The sequence below is a fragment of the Ambystoma mexicanum genome, chromosome 8, assembly GCF_040938575.1.
Source record: "Ambystoma mexicanum isolate Mex_15411 chromosome 8, UKY_AmexF1_1, whole genome shotgun sequence".
NCBI lineage: Eukaryota > Metazoa > Chordata > Amphibia > Caudata > Ambystomatidae > Ambystoma > Ambystoma mexicanum.
This window is the reverse complement of record NC_090929.1, coordinates 1073837140-1073855329: the sequence shown is the minus strand read 5'-3', so window position 1 is coordinate 1073855329 and position 18190 is coordinate 1073837140. Positions and strand designations below refer to the sequence as shown.

At 46.8% G+C, this 18190-nt stretch overlaps 1 protein-coding gene across 2 annotated transcripts in view; it reads right to left on the bottom strand.

Moving 5' to 3' along the window:
* LOC138472740 (uncharacterized) overlaps positions 1 to 17362 on the bottom strand; it is a 128725-nt gene extending 111363 nt beyond the window's left edge. The window contains exon 1 of one of the 2 annotated variants that reach the window (XR_011268670.1): positions 17296 to 17350. The gene's annotated coding sequence lies outside the window, so the exon portion shown is untranslated. Of the gene's footprint in view, positions 1 to 17295 lie in introns of both variants that reach the window. The other variant, XM_069611062.1, reaches the window with a different exon arrangement.
* Between the last annotated feature and the right edge of the window lie 828 nt (positions 17363 to 18190).

The window sequence follows — 18190 nt, the reverse complement described above, 5'->3', positions numbered from 1 at the left end:
CTTTGCAATATCAGAAATGTACAAATTAAATAGGGTGGGGGCAAGCACACAGCCCTGTCTCACCCCCCACCCTCAATTTCTTTTGTGGCAACTCCTGCGGTATTTAACCTGACACTTATGCAATTCTGTTGGTATAGCGGTCTAACCATACTCAAAAGACCTTCAGGAATATCACAAAGTTTAAGTTTCTGTCACTGCCGATCAACTTTATCAAAGGCTGAAGACATATCGAGGCAAGCCACATAGAGCTAGCTGCCTGTTTTAATAGCACAGGCCTTTTCAATCAGTAAAGTAAATATCAGCCCGTTCAATGAAGTGACACATCCTTTCCTAAAACCTTTTTGCTTCACATCAAGGATATGCTGTTCTTCAGCCCATTCCATAAAATCTTTTAGAATAAGTGACGCAAAGACCTTACTCATTGAAACAATAAGAGTTATAGGGCGATAGCTGGAGGGCTCACTTTTGGCTATATATATATATATTTTGGTAACTTTTTTAAAGGAACAACTAAGGCCACTTTTGAGCATCAATTTTAACATTACTGGACAAATTAGAATTCTGTATGTTCATCACTAAAACTGGTCAATGCAGTAAACTGCTTACATGACAGGAAAAGGTCTTTGTGGAGATTCGGTCTCGCGAGAGGCTGTGTCGCAGGCTCTCGCGAGATCGCGCCTGCAGTACAGAGGAATCCTTGTCTGGCTTTAAGCAGGATACTGGCATGCTTGGTGTGCATTGCATTTTCATGCCATTGTAATCCACGCCTTAGGCCTGTTCACCTGCGCAAATGTAGTCCAGGCTGCATGTAATACACGGCCACGCCCTGCAATTGTTGTAAAAATCAACACAGCTTGGTAATGTACTATGGAATACACAGAGGCCATGGGAGCTGCAGAAAGAACCCGAAAGTGGCCTCGATCACACACACAACTTTCAGCTGGGTGTTTGTGAATGGTCACAGACTCCATAGAGCCATTTTTAATTAAATGAGCTATTGCTCCTGGAGTCTCTAACCGTAATGAAGACCAACGTGGAAACTGTCCACATTCACTTTCAAAGTCGCTCACCTGCTAAATGAAAATTACCAGCATCCTCGCGACTGCAGCATGCATGTGCCTCTTGCCCTGGCTCTTGTCTTGCTGCACGATTAACTAACTACAGTGGAATGTGCAGGCGGCAGAGACAAGGCTGGGTACAGTTACAACAATGTTTGCCGCTCCTCCTCAAGGACAGCACCTGCTCGTGCCTCTTTGCCACTGCACCACCACAGCTGCCATCCTCGCCACACAGTTCTTTGAAACAGCTTGCCTTAATTTGCACTTTGCATTGTCTGTAGCTGCAGCTTGCCACTGTCACCCGAGGCATATGCAAAGTAGCCAAGAATATGCAAAGTAGGCATGATTTGCCAGCACGTGGGGCAACTGCCTCTAACGTCTCCCCAACCAACGCCCCCCACTTCCGCTTGTTCTCCCCAGAGATGGGGAGTGCGTGGTGCTGGCGGGCAAGTGGAAAAGAGAGGAATGAGCCGGAGAGCAATGTGTGTGTGCAGAAGTGAGGCAATTGTATGGGAGATATTTGCAATGGGAAAGTGGCGCAGGGAGAATGAGGAGATGAGAGACCGGAGGGAAACGGCAGAAGGAAAGGAACTTCTGAAGGGAGAGGAATACAAGTGTGTTGTATACAGACATGGGGCAGAAATGAGAAGCAATGGGGGGGATATATGTGCAGTGGAGTGATGGGTGAAGAGGAGAGCGAGTTACAGAGGAGAAAGGAGGTCCCGGGGGGAACGAAAAGCGTTTCCCCCCGGGGAGTTTTTTGGCGCTGCACACGGCCAGCGAGTGGCCGTGGGGGTGCAGAGCGCCCCTCCGGGGGTATTTAAGGGCCCAGGGAAGGTTCGGGAGGCAGGCGACGGTTAGGACTTGGCGATTGTCAAGTCCTGTTGCCTGCTCCTGAGCCTTCCCTGTAGTGCCTGGGGCCTAGGTGGCGAGTTAGAGCAGGTGAGGTAGGGGAGTAGTATCAGAGGAGGGCGGTTAGGTTTTGTTTATATAAAAAAAAAAAAAAAAAATTAAGTTCGTTTACTTTTTTGGTTTAGGAGTTTGTGTAGGAGGGGTGCCGTAGATAAGACACCCCTCGCGTCTTACTGTGTCTTCGGGCTTCCGTGTGCGTGCCGGGGTTATCCCGTGAGCGGGGGGTGTGAGGGCTCCGTGGTTTTGCGGCGGGGATTTGGGGGGAATCCTGCATCCGTGCGCGGGCCGGCTGTGCGTGTGGGTTTTAGGGCCAGGGAGGGAGCAGAGCGGCAGCGGCTTTTCCGCGGCTCCCCAGTGGATTTCCCACTCGTTTGTCTCGGTCTGGTGGCGCGTAGCAGCGCTCGTTAGAAAGGGGGCAGGGCAGCGCAGTAAAAGGGGCCGTGTCCCTCGTATTGTGGGAGAAGTGCGGTGCTGTTTGGGCACCGCCAGGTGGCAGTGTGTGCTGCTGTTAGCAAGCACTAATTAGTGCTTGTTTCTTATAGTGTTTTTGTGGGCTCCCTCTTCCGGGTTTTCGCTAGGTAGTAGGGAGGGAGGGGGTTCAAGGATACATTTTTATAAATTTTGCAAATTAGCATAAGGCAAGCATAATAGTGACAATACCGGTAATAAAAGCTAATTAGGTAAGGATATTTTGGGTTTATTTTTCTTTTATTAATTATCAATATTAGGGAGGTTATTTTACCGGTTATCACACAAGGTGTGTTTTGGTTCTGGGGGCTGTTTAATTTAGTGTCTGGGTTGCTCAGGGCCAAAGGTGCTAGACCACGGGTAGGTCCCGGCTCGGGGGCGTAGAGTACGTAGTTGGATTTTAAGGGGCATATTTTTGGGCACACGCGGATTAGTGTGCACAATGACAGGCCGGGGGGGCAAGCAAGAAGGGGCTGGTGGATGCTGGGACCTTGAAGAAGGTCCTGGAAATCATTAGCAGGGCAACTAAAGCCCAATTGGAAGGGGCGGTAGGGGAAGTTACGGGAGAGGAGGAGAGTGGTGGGGGCCGGCCGCCGCGCAGAGCGGCGGCAGACGGTGCGTTGGCGGCGGTGGTGGCTTGCACCCCTAGGGCAGGGAGAGGGGAGAGTTGGGAATCCAGGGGCAGGAAGATGAGGAGGGAGATAGACAAGAGGGCGGATGGGGGTTTAAGGAGGTCGGGGGGGCAGCCAGGGAGGGAGGAAGGGTATGATAGCTCTAGGGAAGAGGGGAACGCTCGAGAAGGTAGGGACCGAGGGAACACCAGTGGGGACAGGGGTGGGGCGCAGGCGGGGGTGTCAGGTCAGAGGGGAAGAGAGGGTAAATACCTGCAGAAGAGCGCAGGTGGGAGAAGGAGGGAGAGGTCCCCGTCAATTGAGGAGGGTAGGGCGGGGCGCGGAACGGCCCCCCCGGGTAGGAGGAGTGGGGGCGGAGGGCACTGCGCAGCCCCCGCTGTACAGATGGAGGGTGAGGGTTTCGGTACGGCCCCTCCTCGGTCAACGCAAGGAGAGCCTGGAGGGCGCAGCACAGCCCCTAGCAACGAGGATTTCAGGGTGGAGGTCGGAACGCCTCGCCCAAGAGAAGAGGACCAGGCAGAGGTTCCCACAACCCCGCCAAGAAGACGTCAGGGGAGTGGCGGGGCGGACGCCCCGGGCTCGCAAGAAGATTAGCAAATCATCTCAGGCAGGAGATCACATCCTCAATGGTATTTAAGGGGTGATGAAGTTGGTTGGGAGGAATACGGGGGGCAATGGGAATTTGAAGATTACAGGGCGGAAAGGGAAAGGGTGGAGGAGAGAAGAAGTTCAAGGTGGGATAGGGAAAGGGAAGTACAGGGTGGTCGGGGTGAAAGGGGTCAAGGGAATTATTGGCTGGGTGATTGTGCTGACATGTTTTGTCCCCGCAGCAGGAGCCCTCTAAGGATGGAGAGGAGGAGCACCGGTGTGGATGCCAGGCCGCAGGTGGCAGGCGTGGCAAGAGGTGAGCGGGAAAGGGAATGGTCATCTGCATGGCAGAGAGGGGTTACAAATAGGTGGTTGGGGGATGACCGGGGTGGTTTTCAAGGTGTGATGAAGGAGGTTGGGGTGCAGGCCATTGGAGCCGAAGGGGTTGAGAAGAACATTTGCTCAGTGGAGGTCCAAACGGACAAAGTGGTGGAGCCATTGGGGCTCGAGGTGCAGGCGGGTAAAGATAAAGAGATGGAAGTAAAAGGAAAGGAGAAGAAATTGCCATACATGGGGATAACAAAACCATTGGGGGCACATTTGATGGCGGCGACCAGGGAGAAGATACAGGCAGGTGAATTTGTGGATGTCTTCAAATTGCTACATAGGGAGGTGAGAGCGAAAGAGGGGTCTAAGGAGGAAGAGAGGGAACTGGCTTCACGCCCGAGGGTCCCGGTGACCATTGAGAATTGGACGTCGGCGTTTATCATTTATGCCAGTGTGTATTGCGAAAAATTCCCGGAGCGTTGCGTGGCCCTGCTTAAACACATGAACGTAATAAGGAAGGCTTTTACGAGCTTTGGGGGCTTTGCCTGGGTAAGGTATGATGAGGAATTTAGAGCGAGAATGGCGGAGGACAGTCAGGCGGTCTGGGGGGAGATAGATATGGATCTTTGGCTGCAATGGATGGCCCCAACGAGGCCTGCCCCGACATTACATACGGCGAGTGGGCTGCCAGTGCCTTTCCGGCCCTTTCTTGGTCGCCCCGCCCATGAGGGGGCGGGGGGAGGAGGCAGGAGCCAGTCCTCAGCAGCGTGCTGGGGGTACAATAAGGATAGCTGCGCAAGAACCATGTGCAGGTTCAAGCACGAGTGTAGTAAGTGCGGGGGAAAACACCCTCTCACGCAGTGTTTCCAACAAGGAGACAGGGGGAGGGGGAGAGGTGCAGGAAAAGGGGTTGGGGGGAAAAGCTTTTACTCCAATTAAAGTGGGGGTGTTGGAAAAATGGTTGCAATTTTATCCGGATAGGGAAGGGGCTAAGATTTTGAGTGAGGGGTTCGGGCAGGGGTTCAGATTAGGTTACCAGGGTCCAAGGGTACGGCGGTGGGCGGAAAATTTGAAGTCGGCGAGAGAAAATGCGGAGGTGGTAAGGCAAAAATTGAGCAAGGAAATAGCGGCTGGAAGGATAGTGGGTCCATTTCATGACGTACCGGGTGACTTAGTGATATCTCCATTGGGGGTGGTGCCCAAGAAAGCCCCGGGGGAGTTCAGATTGATTCATCATTTGTCATGGCCGGAGGGTATGTCAGTTAATGATTTCATTGCCCCGGAAGAATGTGGGGTTGTGTATGCGAGTGTAGACCAGGCGGTTGAGCTAATAAGGAAGGAAGGGCGAGGGGCCTTCATGGCCAAGTGTGATATCAAGGCGGCGTTTAGATTATTGCCAGTGCACCCAGAGGATTTTTGGTTGTTAGGTTTGCAGTTTGAGGACCGTATTTACATAGACAAAGCATTGCCTATGGGGTGCGCAATCTCCTGTGCGTTGTTTGAATGATTTAGCTCTTTTTTACAGTGGGTCTTCTCATTCAGCTCAGGGTGGGAGAGTGTGTTGCACTATTTGGATGACTTTCTGTTCATTAGCGGGGCAAAAAGGGAGGAGGATTGCAAAGGAATGCTAAAGTTGTTTCAAGACTTGATGGAGGAGCTGGGGGTACCATTAGCCGAAGACAAAACGGAAGGGCCGGCAGTGGTGTTAACATTTCTGGGAATTGAGTTGGATTCAGTGGCCATGACCTCACGCTTGCCGCACGACAAGGTGAGCAAATTGGTGGTACTGCTGGAAAAAGCCAAGAAAATGATGCTGGTGGAGATGCAGAGATTGGTTGGGCATCTGAATTTTGCTTGTAAGGTGGTGGCCCCGGGGAGGACGTTTTGCAGGAACATGGCAAGGGCCATGGCGGGAGCGAAGTGCCCGCGTCACCGGATAAGAGTATCGGGGGCAGTGAGGGAGGATTGCAGGATTTGGTTGCGCTTTTTGGAGAGTTTCAATGGAACGTCAATGTGGTTGCAGGGAGACCCAGTGACATGGGAAGTCCAGATTCTCTCGGATGCAGCGGGGGCCGGTGGTTTTGGAGTGTTTTGGGGGTGAAAATGGTGTGCCGAAAAGTGGCCAGAGAGATGGTTGAAGGAAGGGAGGAGCATAGCATTTCTTTAATTTTTTCCATTACTAGTGGCATTGGAGTTGTGGTGGAAGGAGTTGCGAAATAAGAAGGTGAATTTCAATGTAGACAACGAATGCGTGGTCCATGTGGTGAACAGACAGTCAGCGAGGGATCAGAGGGTGGCAAGGCTGATGAGAGAATTTGTCCTGCGTTGCATGGAATGGAATGTGGTGTTTAAGGCAACACATGTGCCAGGGAAGGATAATGGCATCGCTGATGCATTTTCTCGTTTTCAATGGCAGAGATTCCGTGGATTGGCTCCAGAGGCAGATCAGGAGGGGCAGCATATTCCGGAGGAGCTGTGGAAGATAGGAAGCTGAGAGCGCTTGCACTGGTGGAGGGTTCATTGGCCGCGGCATCTAAGAAGTCATACAGGAGGGCCTGGGAGGATTTTATTAGAGGAGGAGCTTGTAGTTGGAGGGGTAGATGGGATGCGGAAGAGCGGAGGAGGGACGATGTTATGAATTTCCTGCTGAGGTGCATGGACAGGGGCTGGTCAAGGGCAACGATAACAGGAAAGCTAGCGGGGATTTCCTTTTACGGTAAATGGTTTTGGGGTTTTCAGCCAAGTGGGGGGGAGATGGCGAGTAGGATGTTGGAAGGATGGGCAAGGGAGAGTAAGAGGGACAAGGATAAGAGGAGGCCGATATCGGCTGAATTGCTGCAGAGGTTGATTGAGGTTTTGGGGGGAGTTTGCTGGTCGGTATGGGAAGGGGAACTGTTTGCGGCTTGTTTTACATGGTTATTTTTTGGGGCCTTCAGGGTTTCTGAGTTGGTCGGGGGACAAGGGGGGGGTAGGGGGGCTGCAGTGGGAAGATGTGCAAATTACAGAGGAAGGTTTAGACATCAAGATTAAAAGGTCCAAGACGGATCAGAAGGGAAGGGGCTCTTGGGTCCTGCTGGGTCGAGGGAGCGAGGCTCTATGCCCAGTTCAGGCGGGTAAGGTGTGGAAGGAGCGCTGTGGGGTTAACTCAGGTTTGGTTTTCCAGCATTCGGATGGATCGCCGGTTACAGCAGCACAGGTGCTGGGGGTATTGCGTAAGGCGTTGGGCAGGGTAGGAGAAAAGGGGGAGGAGTTTGGGACTCATTCTTTTAGGATGGGCGCAGCATCTGAGGGTAGCAGACTGGGTTTTTCGGAAGAAAAGGTGAAGAGCTTGGGGCGTTGGAGGTCGGGAAAATACAAGGGTTACGTTAGGGATTTTGGGAAAGGGGATTGTTGAAGAAAGATAGTGGAGGACCTGGTGGGCAAGTTGTGTTGTTTTGTAATAAGTTGACTTGTCAGTAATTTGTTGTAATTTCTGTTTCAGATGCTGCGCAAAGGAAGGGGGAGTTGGCGCAAGTTTGGATTGTTGGACATTCAATTGTGAAGTGGGCTGGCAAAGAGGCGGAGAAAAGGGTGTTTGGAAGGCAATTGGGGTGCAGTTATAAGGAAGTGGTGGTGAGGTGGCACGGTTTGGGGGGCCTGCGGTGGGATCAGCTGCTGCCCATATTGGCAGGAATGAGGGAACGCTATGGAGTTCCTCGGGTGGTGTTGCTGCATGCTGGGGAGAATGACCTGGTTAGGGATACGGGGGTGGCTCTGCTGAGGAAAATGAAGAGGGACGTAGGGTGGATTAGGGATATGTGGCCTCAAGCGGTGGTGGTGTGGACTAAGTTGTTGCCGAGAAGAGTGTGGAGGGGAGCAAGAAATGAGGGAGCAATAGAGCGGGCCAGGAAGGGGATAAACAGGGAAATGGAGAAATTTTGTGCGTCAGTGGCGGTGAGGGTCATGGACCATAAAGAAATAGCATATGAGGGGTTTCTTATCTTTAGAGAGGATGGGGTACACTTGTCCATGAATGGGAATAGTCACTACCTGGCGGACTTGGGTTCTTGGCTGGGAGACTGGGTGAAAAGTTTGAGGTAGAAAATGGGGGATGGGGTTGGGGCAGAAAGAACTCCTCGGGGGAGGGTTTTTCTGGTGCCGGGGGCATGGCCCCTTTTGATGTGGGGGGGAGGGAAGCACAATGGGGGAATGACACGGGAAAGGAGGGGTGGCGCTGTTTACACAAGCAGGTCACCCCGGGGGATCAGGTATTGAGCCTGGAGGGGCATGGCCCCTAGGGAGAAAGCGGGACGCCTGGAAAAGGGGTAAGGATACGGTAGGATCCAAGGGATCATTAGGGAGGAAATTGGTTATTTAATTATTTAATTGTTGGGGGGAAAATGGAAAATGTTTAAGTTATTTAATTGATTGTTCAAATAGCTATTTAGCTTGTTAGGCCATGGAGCCAGTTAAGCGTTTTGATTGTAAGCTTTGGCCTGTCACATTAAAGCAACCTTTTCCACTTTTAAATGAGTCTGGGTTTTTGTGCAGTAAGCCAAAAGGGGGGTCCCGGGGGGAACGCGAAGCGTTTCCCCCGGGGAGTTTTTTGGCGCTGCACACGGCCAGCGAGTGGCCGTGGGGGTGCAGAGCGCCCCTCCGGGGGTATTTAAGGGCCCAGGGAAGGTTCGGGAGGCAGGCGACGGTTAGGACTTGGCGATTGTCCCGCCCTCCCACCCCTTCATTTTGTTTAGGGTGATGTCAGTTATGGAATAGGGGGGGGGCGTTTTTCAGGGGATTATGCGGGGGGGTTTATGGTTTTGGGGGGTCTGTTAGGAGAGTAGGGATGGTAGTTTTGTGTGACAGGTCAGGGCATCGTGAAAGGTGTGTGTAATATTGTTGCTGATGTGGCAGGTCAGGCTGGCTGCAGGTCACAGGAAGGGGGAGTTTGGTGTAGAGGGGAGTTTAACGGGGTTGAAGTGGGTCGGGGCGCCGGGGGCATGGCCCCTTTTGATGTGGGGGGAGGGAAGCACAATGGGGGAATGACACGGGAAAGGAGGGGGTGGCGCTGTTTGCACAAGCAGGTCACCCCGGGGGATCAGGTATTGAGCCTGGAGGGGCATGGCCCCTGGGGAGAAAGCGGGACGCCTGGAAAAGGGGCAAGGATACGGTAGGATCCAAGGGATCATTAGGGAGGAAATTGGTTATTTAATTATTTAATTGTTGGGGGGAAAATGGAAAATGTTTAAGTTATTTAATTGATTGTTCAAATAGCTATTTAGCTTGTTAGGCCATGGAGCCAGTTAAGCGTTTTGATTGTAAGCTTTGGCCTGTCACATTAAAGCGACCTTTTCCACTTTTAAATGAGTCTGGGTTTTTGTGCAGTAAGCCAAAAAGGTCTGTGGCGGAGAAAGTACGGGGGATAAAGGAGCTTAGGGGAAAGAGGGTGGGTGAGAGAAATGAGTGAAGAGGAGACAGAGAGGGCATCAGGAGAGACAGAGAGGAACAGGACAGCTAAAGGAAAGGGAGGGTCAGGCGCAGAGAAAGGGACTTGCAGTGGGGAGGCAGGTGAAGGGAAGTGGGGGGGGAGAACGAGAGGCCAGGGCACGCGTGCAAGCACACGCACGCAAGCACGTGCGCGCGCGCCCTCATTGCAGAACAATGAACCTGTGATGTCCGGAAGGAAACGGTGGGGAGCAGTTGAAGGGAGATAACAGAGGGTTAAAGCGAATGAGAGAAAGTGGCGCAGGTTCAAGCAGGTGTGCAGGGGGAGTGTTTTGCAGACAGGTGGCAAGTTGGGTAGTGGCAGATGTCCAAAGGAAGAACACGTTGTGGAGAAAGAGGGGCATGCTTCATTTAGGAAGAAGGGATGAAGCAAGAGTACAAGCACACAGATGGAGCCATGAGAGATGCTGGAAGAGAAGGGGGCAGCGGGTGAAAACATTGAAGATTTGAAAGAAGTGAAAAGGAGACGTGTAAATGCACACAAGACAGAAGGGCAGAAACAGAGGACGAGGCACTTACAGGGAGATGGAACACGTCGCGCGGGACGAGGGAAGCGTGCAAGAAGAGTTCCAAGCATATAGCAACAAACAAACGCAATGCACAAAAAACCACACCTCGACACACTAACATAGTTTTCTAACTATTTTTAGTACATGCAGTTTCACAAATCGGAAACTAGTAACATGCTGGTGCCTCGTTAGGCCCACTACGCCAGCCCTGTACTAAAACCTGACCCGCTAATGCAAACACTCACTTAACTTTCTACGAGTACATGTTAGTGGTCCTCAAAGTGTTTACACCACCCGCCGAATTCTGTGAACTTCCTGAGACCACAAGTTCGTGAAGTTATGAAATTCTGCACAAGTGGCAATTTTGAAAGTTAGAGAAAAGTTTTGACATAAGTTTCAAACTTCATATTCTTTCCATCTCATATATAACCATGTATATCAAATATACATACAGGTTAAACACACCCACATTCATACATGTAAAACGTATGTCTATCATAAATATACATTATGTTTGTATTGTTTATACTTATTTAAAAGTTATTTATGTATTATATATAAATACATATTTATACATAAATAAAATACATATAATAAATCAATAATTAAATGTAAGGTATATAGTAATATAATGAATACAAATATAATATACATATATTATATTTTCCTATTACATGTATTTATTTTAGATGTGTTAGATTTATTTGTTGATCATTCATATAATAAATGCATATAATACATAACTGATTGCAAATATGATACATAACGACTACACGTACATAAAATCAATACATATAATACATAAAAATCCATATTTATGTAACATTATGCTTCTTAAATGCATGTATTTTTCATTATATATATATATATATATATATATATATATATATATATATATATATATACACACACACCTCTATAAAAAGCCATGCCACTATGAATATTATTTACTTAATATTGCTACATCACATTTTCCACTTCCCCTTTTCCTCTTCTATCTGTCCACGTCTTGTCTTGTTTCCCCTGTTTTGCAATTTTATCATTCGACTCTAATCCTCAATATACATTTTGATATTGTTAAGCACTTTTATGGTACAATTTCTAGTTTCAATGTTATGCATTTTACTTGTCCTTGTACTTCTATCGATGGTTATTTGGCTCCTTTCTTTGTATGATAATTATTCTCATCTGGATATGTTTCTTGCTAATGCTTAATACAATTATTCAACTTAAAAACCCATACAAATAATAACATGCTACAAAAGAAACATGCACATTTAATAGACATAATTAATACATATAAATAATACATAATATATATATATATATATATATATATATATGTCAAACGTTGTGAGTGGGTTTGTGGCGCAAAACATTGTTCCTTATACAATTCCACACTGTTTCACCAATCTGCATGAAATTATGCATAGTTACCTGTTACGACCCTCCGGACATTATTGGCTACATGACATTTGGACACCCCACCACTTTCCGTAGATTTTAACAAAAGTCCAAATTTGTTTGTGGGTTTGTGGCTTAGCGACACGTTGTTCCTTCTACAATACATTTGTGATGTCATTTTACATGTATAGGGTGTTTGTTTTAGCAGTGCAGAGTGGTGGTGAGAGTTATGGTTGCTTAACTTACCACAACTGGTGAATTTCTGGGGGTTTCCAGTTTTACTTGTAACCATAACGGCACTTTAACAACATTTTTTCATTGAATTTCATATGTTTTTATTAGTGCAACTTAACCATAACGTCCCTTTAACAAAGATTTTTCAGTGAATTTCATGGGTTTTTACCAGTGCACCCTAATTTGCTACAATTTACCAATATCATACTTACCCCAAAATAGCAACATTTTACTCCAATTTAGGTTTCAGCCTAAATCTCAGCCATTCCCCACCTTGTAGCATCATTTGTAACACTTCTAAAAACTTTTTGAAACATTTTCCACTGTTTTCGTGTTCGCCGATGTTCGCAAACGTCTTAAGTCATTGCAGACTTTCCAGACAGTGTCATGTTATCATGCACGCATGCGTGGCATTATGATGTGTCCATGAACGTGTCTGCACTTCGCGAACAGGTCCCTGCTTCGTGAACAGTTCAGAACTGCATTTTCAGCTAATCTAGGATCTTTAAAGCTCAAAATGTAACCTTAGACCTATTCATACTCATTATACATTAACAATCTAGCATGCAGCACATCCTTGGAAGAACTTTAGCTAAACTGCTATGTATCTTTAAAAATGGCATTAGCTATTGCCATACCTCCTCCCCAACAGCCACCAGCACCACCAGCAGGAGGACCTACACAACAAAAAAAGTGCAGTACTTCTAAAAACAATGAAGAGGACAAAGAAGATGAGGTAGAGGAAGTGCCCACCTCTAGCACCCAGAGAGAATCATCATAGGTGTGACCGTTCTTTACCACTGTTGGGAATGTACCAAAGGCTAAAGCTACCAAAGTGAAATGCACTGAGTGCAAGGTTGTACTCAGTCGCGGACTACCTGGACAGTACTCCTACGGGACTACCTCTATGCGCCGCCACACCAAATCCAACAATCGCAATGCTCTCAGAAAGGTTGTTCCTTTCTTAGGAAGTAAGTAGTAGGCTGTTTTCCTCCACATCGTTTTCCTCCATCTCATGTTCCTCAACCAATACTGTAACCACATAGCCAACTTCTGGGGGACACAAAATCCCACCAGCTACCTTGCTACCTAAAAGAGTCTGTTGATCCATATCGTTCGAAGACCACAGTACTCTGTATATACTGCAATACACCACTATGCATGGGGGAGAAATTTCAAAGGGCTTTTGAAGCTGTAATCAAGGAGCATGAGAAACACTGCCGTCTACCTTAGATGTAACACATGCGCAACATCTTCCCCTGTGCACCTGCCCCTCCATATTTATGGTTGGTGCCTCTTCCCTCATTTCCATCCCCACCTTAACTTCTGACCTCTCCTGCAAAAAATGATTTAAAAAAAAAGGTTCCTATTGGAACCAACTTTCACAGTTAAAAAACAGAGCTAAGCAGTTAGACTCAAGATTCTCAAACATTTCTATTATCATTTTGTGTTATGCTATTGGGAATAATGAACAATTGTATACCAGAGAAAAATATAAAAAGGACTGAAACAATTTCCCCTAGCATACAATAAGGACCATAATCGATGGACCGTTACAACTATCTGCGGTCTCCAAAGTCCATTTTCCAGACAATGGATCATTAAAAGACCAGATAGCACGTGCACACCATCGCACAGGGAAGCCCTTCTATCCTTTTTAATGTTATATTTGTAACACTCCCTCAAGGCCTGCTTTCAAACAGTCACACATCCATCCACCCAATCACTTCCAAAAACTGTACATATAACCCTGTGTCCATATTAAGCTTCCACACACCAACTGACACTTAACAATCTTCTGCAAATCTTTTGCATCTGCATTTCCATTACTTATACAAATAAAGTGCACAGAGTGCTCCTATAAATGCATATATGCATTGTGCAGTGAGAGACGTGCATAAAAAGAAGGGGCAGTATAGATGGGCAAGTGCTCATGAGAACCCAGGAGGGAAATACCAAGGTGGGACGCCACTGGTTAACTACTGGAGCAGAGGAGTCCCATAGAAGTGATGTATCTTAACCGTAACATCACTTCAACAAAGTTTTTTCCTGTCAACGTATAGGTTTTTATAAGTAAAAAATGTTCATGGCGTTACATCACTGTATGTAAGTTATTAATAATTCCTCTTTTCGCATATATTAAATAACTATAAACCTCCTTTAAGAAACATATTTTTTGCAACACATACTTAGGTCTGTCGTTATCAGCACTGCATGTCGGGGATGCAAATCATTGTTCAATTGCCTACGACATAAGCTTCAACCATAACCCCAGCCCAACCAAACCATTCACCCCTATTATTCACTGCAACTACCTTGCATCCTAGCTCAGTGTCCACTACTATACCCTAATAATGTAACCAATGGCCAGTGCTCCTGGTTTGCAACCATGCCGCATTCCCCAATAAGCAAATCAGAGTACACATTTGCGATTGCTGAGGGCCAGGCCCACTACCCAGACACCAAATGTGTATCACTAGTTTTTCTACTTTCATTCTTACACTTTTGAAAAATAAAACACAAGACATATTTCCAAAAGTAGGCTTTTAGGTCCTTGCGAATGCTTATCGTGCAAGTTTGTTGTAATCTAGTCCACCACTGCAGGCTGTAACCTCAAACAGAATATTTGTTTCCCATTCAAACCTACCACTTAGCCCATGCCACGTGCCGCAATAAGCAAATTACAGTACACATTTCTCCTTGCTGATGGCCAGGCCCATTGCCCAGACACCAATGTTATATCACTGTTTTGTGTACTTACATTTTGACACTTTCAAAAAAATAAAATCCAGGACATATTTGCAAAACCATGCTTTGAAGTTCTTGCTGACCTTCCTTGTGCATATTTGCTGCAATCCCATCCAGCATTTCAACTTGTACTCACAAGCAGGGTGTTCTTTCCCCATTCAAACCTATCCCAATTTTCAAAAACGTTACCAGATAGCCGGTCCCTGCCCATGGCCATAGGCTATACCACAGTCACCAAAGGTATGTAACATTTTTTTGTACCTACATTATGACACTTTAAAAAAAATAAAACACGGACACATTTGCAAAACCATGCTTCCAGGACCTTGCCGATGCTTCTTACACGAGTTTGCTGCAAATCCGCCCATGTTTTTTTTTTGAAAAGTGTCGAAATGTACATACATAAAATAGTCATATAACTTAGACCCCACTTGACAAAATCCATTCAGACTTTACACACACACATTCCAGACTGGGTCTATAATCTTGCTGAAAACTTATCTCCACATATGTCAAAAGGCAACAAAGTTGTTAGCAATCTAAAAATGTTGAGACCTCCTGTCCAAGTTTGCCCCCTCTTGACAAAATCCCACCAAACTTTGCAAAAACATTAATATCTAGGTCTAAACTCGTTTTGTAAACTTTTGTCCAGATTCATCACATGCCACCGCATTTATAAACCTTTAAAATATTTTGGGACCTCCGTCTAATTATGTTCCCTCATGCCACAACAGCACCACACTTTGCAGAACCATTCAGAGTCACGTCTAGAATACAATTGCAAAATGTCATGCAGTTTCATTGTGTGGCACCAAAGTTATAAGCCATCCAAAAACTGTTTTTCACCAACCCTGTAATGCAGAAATAGGCATAGATATCGCCAAACATCTCAGATGTTCGTGAACATCACAGGACTGCCCTGGACTTCCGGACTGTTCGGAGACATCGGAGTTGAAAAACCGCCAGTTTTTTGTGCTTTATAAGGCCATATCCCATGCCATCCTCATCACTCGTCACCTCCCCAGAGATTGTTTCATTAGTTTCACAAGTGCAAAGTTGTGTTTTTTAATATGTTTTTACTGCAATGTTCGTGGACACCGGTGGCTGACCGCAAATTCAACCTATCAGTTGGACATCACGCCAACCTCTGGGCCAATCGGATGCCGTCCGCGGATCGAACAGGGAAGTAAGTCCGCAGACCGAACCCAGATATCATTAATTTATTTTGACCTACTTTTTAGCCTTTTTATTTAATACTACTGGATGGATTTATACCAAATTTATAAAAGCATACTTTCAGGACCAATCCGCCTCTCCTGCTGCAAATTTGGGGAAAATCCATCCACCCTATAATGTTGCCCCTCATTCACGAAACCTCACCAAACTTTGCAGAGTCAATCTGACAGGCCATATGTCTCTTTTGCAATGCTTCATGAGGATTCGTCAACTTAACCATAACTACTGGGCAGCTTCCACAGGCCCTGTGATATATATATAATGTAACAAAAGATGAAGAAGTTATTCAGAAAAGAAAAATACACTGTTTTTGGCATGGTTCCATCCAGTTCTCCTTAGAGAAAAAGTGCATCGCTTCAACACCTATAGCGCAAAAACCGCTGGACAGATTTGTACCAAATAAGAAACAACTTGGGCATGAAGCATTGCAGATATCTCTTTTGCTGATTCCGGGTAAATCCATCCAGTAGTTTTTAAAACATTTGATGGAAAAGAAAATTCCCCAAAAAAGGTTATATATCTCCCATGGTGCTTTGCACCATAAAGGTTAAGAGGCTTTTTAGAAATGAAAACCTGCCACTTTTTTTGCCCGATACAAACGGTTCCGGCGGTATTACTGGGGGAAGCAGAAAATAAAAGGTGTTCAAAATGTGATTGAGGAGGAAATGGGCTGTACTGACATCAAACTAGAGGTGAGCAGGGGGAAACAAGTCAGCATGTGAAGTGGGGGAGTTTGGGATAGGCTGGGGAGCTTGTTTGGGGGAGAATATTTACAGCTTCTGGGAAAATCCCAAGGGAATCTCACAGAAAAAAACATGGGTTACGTGAACCGAAGAGTGAAAGGGGGTAATGGGAGAGGATGGGGAGGCACAATGGAGGAGAGTGGCCGTGGCTAGTGGGCCACTGGAAATGGCTGAAGGGCAGTGGATCCTCAGTTTCCTAGTGGGTTACATGCTTTGGCCATTAGGCAATGGCCAGTGGCCTTCCCTTTTCAAATTAATTGGGGCAACATGGATAGTGACCACAGCCAAAGGCCATGGAGAGTTGTCTCCGAAGAAAATATAGTATAACAAAAGCCTGGAAATTCAGTGACAAATCTTTAGTTAAGAGAGAGTTAAGGTGTGCTGATAAGCCATGGGCCTTACCTTTTTAAGTAATTGTTGAAACATGGACAGAGGCCACAGCTGAAGGCCATGGCTAGGGGGCCACAAAGAAAATATAGCACAACAAAACCCTTGAAATTCCCTGAAAGAAATGTTAGCGACAGTTAAGTTCAGCTGATTTATTGAAACAAAACCCTGGAAGTTCAGCAGGTGTGGGAAGTGATGACCATCTTTACTCTGTGCCCCCTCCCCCGTCTCCCTGTGCTGTAAAGCCCATGATCGCATTCATGATATCACAAAAGAGCTTCACAATGAAATATAAAATGACCCCCTGGGGAGGGGACAGCTCTCAGGGAGTCCGTGGTACTCGAGACAATTGTCCAGATGAGACCTGCTTGCCACCCCATTACCCACCTAACATATGAACCCTCCTAGGCATACACACCCTGAGTGTAACCATTGATACAGGTTATAGCGAGCAGCACATGCTATAGGCATCCATGGATGTGGTGCAGGGCATGAGGAGTCATGGGCTAGAAAACGAAGATATGAACAATAGTTTCACCAGCATGCAGAAGTTATGCCCCTTTCTTACCAGCTCTTTCTGAGGCTCCAGGTTAATCATGTGTGCAATGCCGTTGGGATGTGACTTGCAAGCTTCTAGTCCGAGGATGTATAGTGATTGTTTACGCGCCAGCCCATTTCCTTCCACTTTATTTTTCTACTCCTTTTAGAAAGCTGCTGTGGTAGTAATTTGGATCTGCGCCCAGAATCATCATCTCACCAATTTCACACTGGCTGCTGGTAGCACTGAGTGTAAACCCTGCTGTGCTCCCACTTCTTTCAGAGTAAAGAAAATTGAAGGTTTATACAGTACTCATAAAATCACAGAGTACGTGTCTCAACACGGTAGCAATCAAGTTTTTCTTTTAAACTGTATTTATTGTTTTTAACGTACACCAACACCGTCATACAAACAAACCTTCAGAGTGTCTGCGCACAAAACAAGGAAGAGGAAGGAAACAAGTCACTTATCTACTTTCGTCTCCAGTCTCTGCCAGTTTGCCCGAGTCTCTGTTCTCCGTTCTAGGGGAGGTACCCTTCTCCCCCACACATCCTCCTCCCCACCAACCTCCCACCATCAACATGCAAGAACTTATGGCCCCTTCATCCCTCCAGCAACATCCTCAGTTCCCTGGTGGCACCATCCTCAGTCCTGTGAATTCGGTCTTCCAGCCCAGGTTAACAAAAATTTAACATATAGCGACTTTATATCTGGCGGACGTGCATGCAGTGGCAATGTGCAGATATATACCAGTTCAAAGTCATGACAGCAGGCAATGTCCTCATCCACCCTACCCATCAGTGACAGTGGAAGGGCCATCCACCTGTCCAGTTGTTGTTGCAAGTTGTCTACTACCCTCCTATAACTCTCACTGAACAGGACCTATGGATCTCGTGATATCTCCACCCTAAGTTATCTAGTGTGA